Below are 7,497 nucleotides of genomic sequence, written 5' to 3'. Positions count from 1 at the left end.
GTCCTAGGACTCTGTTCATACGCCATCGCATTTCCCTACTGTGACCGTTGGAACGTCCGGCACACTGGGTCGGTGGCAAAGGGAAAAATCTTTCCCTATTCAAGGTGATCACCCTTGCGAGGGTCCCTCTAAAATTCTCACCCCTGTTACGGGCTCTAAGAGTTGAAGCCTGAACCCTGATCCATCAGCCAACGCAACATATGTCAAGTAATTGTTGGAAATGTAGACAAAAACCAGACATATATTATCATTTTTGGTGGATATGCTCTAAAGCCAAAATATTTTGGTCAAGAATACATATACTGTATGGTTAGAGAAAATGACTAAAAACACATAGATTTTAAGCCAGAATTATTTTTGTTAGGTACAATTGCAGGAAATTATGAGAAGGAATGTGTATACTTAATGTTACGTGTGTTAACTGCAGCGAGTTTGCTCAACATTGGAAAGATGAAGAACTACCAGTGGAGGAAGAGATCATTAAGAAAATTTTACACTATGCAGAAATGGACAGACTGACACTGAAAATGAAAGAGAAAGAAGATTCAGAATACTTTAGAACATGGAATACATTTTATCAATGGCTAGAAAAACGAGGTAGAGAGAAAGGAGTTTAACATTTATTAGTAAGCTAAATATTGAAACTCAGACAATATGTTGCTGATAAAATATTAAGGATTTGTGACTATAACAAATAATAAAATATTGAAAAAAGTACCGTAAAAGACAGATTAAGAATACAAGTTAAAATAGGCAAGAAAAGGGTAACAAAACATCTATCTACTCTAGATGAGTTCAAATCACTAGGACCAGATGGATTACACCCCAAGGTTCCGAAGGAACTAGGACTAGGAGTGACATGATAGCAGTTTTCCAATATTTAAGGAGCTGCCACAAAGAAGATGGGGTCAACCTATTCTCCAAAGCACCTGAAAACAGGACAAAAAGCAATGGATGGAAACTAATCAAGGAGAGAACCAGTGGTGGGATTCAGCCAGTTCGCACCACTTCAGCAGAGCCAGTAGCTAATTTTTTGTTGCCCAGGCCCAGAAGGGGCTTCCAGAAGGGGCATCCACACAGAGAACTGGTTGTTCGCATATTTGAATACCACCACTGGAGAGAACCAACCTAGAACTAAAGAGAAATTTCCTGATAATTAGAACAATTAATCAATGGAACGACTTGCGTCCACAAATTGTGGATGTACCAACACTGCAGGTTTTTAACAAGAGATTGAACAACGATTTGTCTGAAATGGTATAGAGTTGCTTGCCTGACTAGGACTAGAAGACCTCCCACATCCGTTCCAATTCTGTTATTCTTTACTAACCAAGATCTTTTAAACCAACAGTATGTAACCAGTGGCTCCAAGATTGTATGTGTTTCCTGATAATTTGATTTCCCCCTCATCCTCTCATGTCCTTTGACTACTATTGCTGAAATAGTATGGTTTCTTGTTCTTTTGAGGCATGAAATACATAAACATATAGTGTAACTCCTTAATAAAGATTGTCCAATCTTAATAAAGGGTTTGCAAAAGACAAAACTGAAAAGCTAGATTCACCCACCCAGGAAATGTTTGGGGGTCAGGAAAATACATTGTCCCCTTCTTCATGTGACATGGCCTTGTCTGCTCTACAAGGCCTCCTCCTCCTCCTCCTCCTCCTCCTCCTCCTCCCTTCTTCTTTCTTTCTTCTCCCAAAAAGACTCTGAACAGTTTAACATCAGAATAACCATTAAAACATAGTAAAACATAGCAGCTTGGACTAAAAACATAACAAAAAAAGTTTAGTTCAATGGATTGCCTTGAGCCAGCTTTAACTGAGGACCTTTGGTTATTCTTCCCTGTGCAAAGATGTTCCAGTCAGCATTTCTGATGTTGCTGAATTAGATTAATCAGGTAGTGTGGACATTTGCAGGCAGACAAAAGGAGGAAGAAAGTGGAAATAACTATGATAGATTAAACTTTTGCAGTTGAGCATGCATATGAGCAACAATATATGTCTATAAATGATGAGAGGAAGCACCAAAGGGGAAATATTATACAAACTTTGAATAATAGTTCCACAAATAATAACAACAGTGACCCCTTGGATAGTCCCAAGGAATTCTTGGGATCGATACTGACCATGTTGGGGAAGTGAGCTAGGCCAGGGGTTCCCAAACCCCATTTTGTGGACCAGCACCAGTCCACAGCATGCCAGAAACTGAGCCACACAAACAAGGGAAACCCCATCCAAGGAATGCAGGCAGCACACAAAACAAAGCCCTGTCCAACCTGCAGAAAAGCATCTCTCCACAGAACCAGTCCTTGGTGCCCAAAAGGTTGGGGGCAATTGATTTAGGCTAAAGCAATGTTTTTTAAAAAAATGCCATTACCCTTGAAACATTTCAGAATTGGTCACTTAGAAAAAAAAAAAGTAATCTCCTTACCAGGAGGGAAATTAAATTTTTCAATAACAGGGGTTATATGTTTTAATCACCATTTGCACAGCGAGTGTACTGAATAGATGTTTTAATAGAATATAAGCTACGTACTCAAATGTAATTTTCATATGGGAGGTTGACATATTTTCTAATGGTTACCCTGATGGTTAGTGAATCAATCTTGGCAGAGGAAAAAACCTCTCATATGGAATGTGCTTCAGCTTTAAAAAAATAGTTAAGGAGAGCTCAGAAGGGCAGGCCAGTCCTATTACAGAAAAGATGGAGATTTTGGCCCAGACCCTCTGTTGGAGTTCTGCTACAGTTTTGTCAATGCCCAAAGTAACTAAAACTAGTATTGAAAATCCACATCATGTCTTGATCAACCAATCTTTGCAGAGTGGGTAGAAAACTATCATTCAGGGTATGACAAACCAAGGAAGTTCCCTCAAAGATTGTTTTGTCCAAGATGTTAAGCAGTGTAGACTTCCAGGGCCCCCCAAAGAGATACAGCCCAGTTCTAATTGTGTTACAGCATTAAAGGTCAAGAAAGAAATGGGTGCATTGTTTTTAAAAATCTAGCTGGTATAGAATTAAAGGTTGATATCTTATAGACACATTTAGACTTCAGTAAGGCATTTGATAAAGTAGACCACAATCTACTCCTTGATAAGCTAGAAAGAGGTGGAATAGACAACATCACCACCAGGTGGATCTGTAGCTGCTGGCAAACCATATTCAATGAGTAGTCCTCAATGATACTACATCCACATGGAGAGAAGTAAGCAGTAGGGTACCACAAGGCTCCGTCTTAGGCCCAGTACTCTTCAATATCTTCATCAATGACTTAGATGAGGGAATTGAAGGGGAACTCATCAAATTTGCAGATGACACCAAACTGGCAGGAGTAGCCAACACCCCAGAAGACAAACTCAGGATCCAAAAAGATGTTGACAAACTTTAACAATGGGCCCTATCCAACAAAATGAGTTTCAATGTGGAGAAAAGCAAAGTTTTACATTTAGGTAGGAAAAATCAAAGGTACAAGTACAGATTAGGCGAGACCTGGCTTAAAAACAGTAACTGTGAGAGGGACTTTGAAGTCCTAGTGGACGATCACTTAACCATGAGCCAGCAGTATGCAGCAGCAGCAAAAAAAAAGCTAATACAATCCTGGGTTGTATAAACAGAGGCATAGAATCAAGATCATGCAATGTATTAGTATTGCTTTATAAAACCCTAGTAAGACCACACTTGGAATACTGCAGCCAATTTTGGTCACCATATCACAAAAAAGATGTTGAGAGTTTGGAAAAAATTCAGAGAAGAGCAACTAAGATGATCAAAGGTCTGGAGACTAAAACATACAAAGAACAGCTTCAGGACTTGGGTCTGGCTAGTCTAAAGAAAAGAAGAAATAGGGGAGACATGATAGCAGTATTCCAGTATTTGAGGGGATGCCACAAAGAAGAGGGGTCACATTATTCACCAAAGCACCAGAGAGCAGGACAAGAAACAATGGTTGGAAACTGATCAAAGAGAGAAGCAACCTGGAATTAAAGAGAAACTTCATGACAGTGAGGAAAATTAACCAGTGGAATAGCTTGCCCCCAGAAATCGTGGGCGCTCCATCACTGGAGATTTTTAAAAAGAGGCTAGACAGTCACTTGTCTGAGATGGTATAGGTTCTCCTGCTTCAGCAGGGGGCTGGACTAGAAGGCCTCCAAGGTCCCTTCCAGCTCTATTCTATTTTATATGGCTGGGCAACATACCTAAAACTTTGACTAACTTAATGGCAGCCATTAATGTGCTTTCCCACCCAAGGAATCTACATGCGTGTTAAAAATCAAGCTACTGAACAGAAGTTCATGTTCCAAGTCCTACTTCTTTTTTATGTTGTGTAACCTGTGACATGCATGTAAAAAAAGAAGGCAGGGCTTTGCTTATATGATCATGATTATCATCTTGATGCCTTTGACACACACACACTGTAGACATCTTTGTTCCCCACCATCGTTTCATATTTATCTGCAATGAAAAACGTACCTCTTGTGTTTATCTACTTGATGAATGAATGTGTGGAATTTTGTCCAGGATGGAATCTTGCAATGTTGTTATAAATGCCATTCTTGAAAGTCTGAACATTTTACAAGGGAAATGCCACCATTAGATGACATTTTCTTATCATTCTGGTGAAGCCAGAAGCTTTTTTAAAAAAATCTTATTTTAATATCATTCTTTAAAATTGGTTAAATATCGAGTCATCGGTGAACATTTGTATCGTACAATTTAAAATTTTATGTACAGTAAATTACAATAAGAGGATCACTGTAAAAGGGTGAGTTTTGTTCACGAAGTTAATTTAAAATCTCCCCTTTTATATACATGAATCCCTTTAACATTCTTACACAAAGGAACTTACAGGAGTCTTGTGTTATTCCCGACTTCGGAGGGAGGTAAGAAAGCAAACTCTGTATGGATTTCACCCAAATCTGTAATTTACAGAGCTAAAAGTTTGAGAAACGAGCTTGCTCTCCTCTTACCCTGAACTAAAAAGATTTTGAAATGCAGCAGGCACTCTGTTTAAACCACTGCATACCAGAATGCATGGGTGCCAATTGAATTCAATTTATCCTGACTTAATTTGAATTAACATGATGGGTCTTTTGACACACGCCATACCGACTAATTGTTGCCTGTTTGCTTGCACTAAATCAGCAACTGAAGCAATCAGGAGAGAAGAACCAGATGTTCAGTGTTTCTTTGATTACCCACAGCATTAAGGTTGGGAAGAAGATATGTGTGGCTGATTGACTCTATCAACATCTGTCAAGGGGAAGCTTGCATTCCAGACACAACTGTCAAAATAAGCAGCATAATGGCCAATCTTTCCCTTGTGATACTTTTCTTGTAGGAACAGAGCAAAGTGCAAGACTTATGAGGGTATAGAGCAAGATGCCCAGGGGATAATCGTGCCATGGGTTGTGCACCGCAATCAACCAGAGACACACACAAAAATATACAAACACACATCTGCCTCACGGATTTCTTTATATTTTCTTTTTGCTATCAATGTGTAACTAATAGAGGTAATTCTTGATTTACGACTACAACTGAGCCCAAAATTTTCATTGCTAAGTGAGGTAGTTGTTAAGTGAATTGGGCCTCATTTTATGAAGTTTTTTTGCCACAGTTAGGTGAATCCCTGCAGTTGTTAAGTAAATCATACAGTTGCTAAGTGAATCTGACTTCCCCCATTGATTTTGCTTGTTGGAAGCCAGCTGGAAAGGTTACAAATGGAGATCACGTGATCTCAGGACAGTACAGCTGTCATAAATACATACCAGTTGCCAAGTGATCAACTTTTGATCATGTGACCATGGGGAGGCTGCAACGGTCGTAAGTGTGAAAACTTGGTCATAAGCCACTTTTTTCAGTGCTGTTGTAACTTCAAACAGTCACTAAATGAATGGTTGTAAGTCAAGGACTACCTGAATAATCTATTAAGGCAACCTATTCACCCAGAGGTGCAAAACAGCTGCTTCCACTTTTTTTGATCAGCCATGCTTTTCCATCATGATTATTTTGACAGGGGTAGTCCTGCCATTAGAAGAAGCATGACAAAGGGAAAGGCAGTCAGAAAGTCATGTTAGGGAGCCTGTCCTGAATTTACTAAGCTAATTTTGCTATCCTGCACCCTTAAGGCTACAGTAAAGGTAAAGGAATCCCTGTGGATTTTACTCCACTAGTTGCTGCTGACTATAGAGCAGTGGTGGCGAACCTATGGCAAACGTGGCAGAGGCGGCACTCAGAGCCCTCTCTGTGGGCATGTGTGCCATGCCCTGGAGATGGCAACTGTCCTCTTCAACCAGCCACCTGCTAACTCGCTGAGGTCCCACGTGGCCAGATGCATCCCAGAACCCATGCATTCGCTGACCTCTGTGTGCGGGGGCCGATGGTGTCAGGCAGCAGCCACCCCGGCCCCTGCCTCGCCTTGCCCTGTGACAATGGCACCCCCACCCTGCCTCACCTTGCCTTGCCTCACCCCGCAGGACGAGCCTCCTGCCCACCGCCCCACCAGCCAGAGACCCCCAGGATCTCCCCCAACCCTGCCCGGCCCCCACAGGCATCCCTCCCCAGGAGCAACATTGAGCTGTTCACGCCCACCCTGGCCATGTCCACCCATCTGCCATGACCACCATAGCCACACCCACCCAGCGTTCCACACCCACCCGGCGGTCCACGCCCACCCGGCACCCGGCGATACATAAGTGGGTTTGGGATTGCAGTTTGGGCACTTGGTCTCTAAAAGGTTCGCCATCACTGCTATAGGGGGTAGTGCTCATCTCCATTCCAAGGCCCTTGAGCCAGAGCTGTCTGAAAACATTTCCACTGTCATGTGGCCAGCATGACACCCCAGGGCTTTGTTACCTTCCCACCAAAGTGGTACCTGTTTATCTATGTTCATTTGCATGCTTTCGAACTGCTAGGTTGACAGAAGCTGGAGCGAGGATGGGAGCTCACTCTGTCATGTGGCGCTCAGATCTCAAACCTGGGCAACTGGTTTTCCAGCCGACAAGCCCAGGGTCTTAACCGCTGAGCCACCAAACTGATAGCAAAACAATGCTAACATTAAAGAATCCAGTCACAATCTGATCAGCTTCTGCGTATGGAGTGTGGAAAGCAGGCATTTAATAAATATGATGATATGACTCCTGGATTTATCTTATAATTAAGGCAGATTTCTTTGCTTTAAGAAATTGTCAGTATTATTAAAAGCATGAAATTGGGGGGAACAGTCTGTCCTGACACTTTTCCTGCAGATCATTGTAAAAACAATATTAACTTTTTGCCTCTTATTTTACTAGAGCTATATAATAATAATAATAGTAAAGTTGGAAGGGACCTTGAAGGTCATCTAGTCCAACCCCCTGCTCAGGCAGGAAACCCTATATCATTTTGGACAAATGGCTGTCCAGTCTCTTCTTAAAAACTTCCAGTGTTGGAGCATTCACCGCTTCTGGAGGCAGGTTGTTCCACTGGTTAATTGTTCTCACTGTCAGGAAGTTTCTC

The sequence above is a fragment of the Protobothrops mucrosquamatus genome, unplaced genomic scaffold (assembly GCF_001527695.2).
Source record: "Protobothrops mucrosquamatus isolate PMUCROS unplaced genomic scaffold, P.Mucros_1.0 scaffold_2, whole genome shotgun sequence".
Taxonomy (NCBI): domain Eukaryota; kingdom Metazoa; phylum Chordata; class Lepidosauria; order Squamata; family Viperidae; genus Protobothrops; species Protobothrops mucrosquamatus.
Note: the sequence above shows the minus strand (reverse complement) of the source record.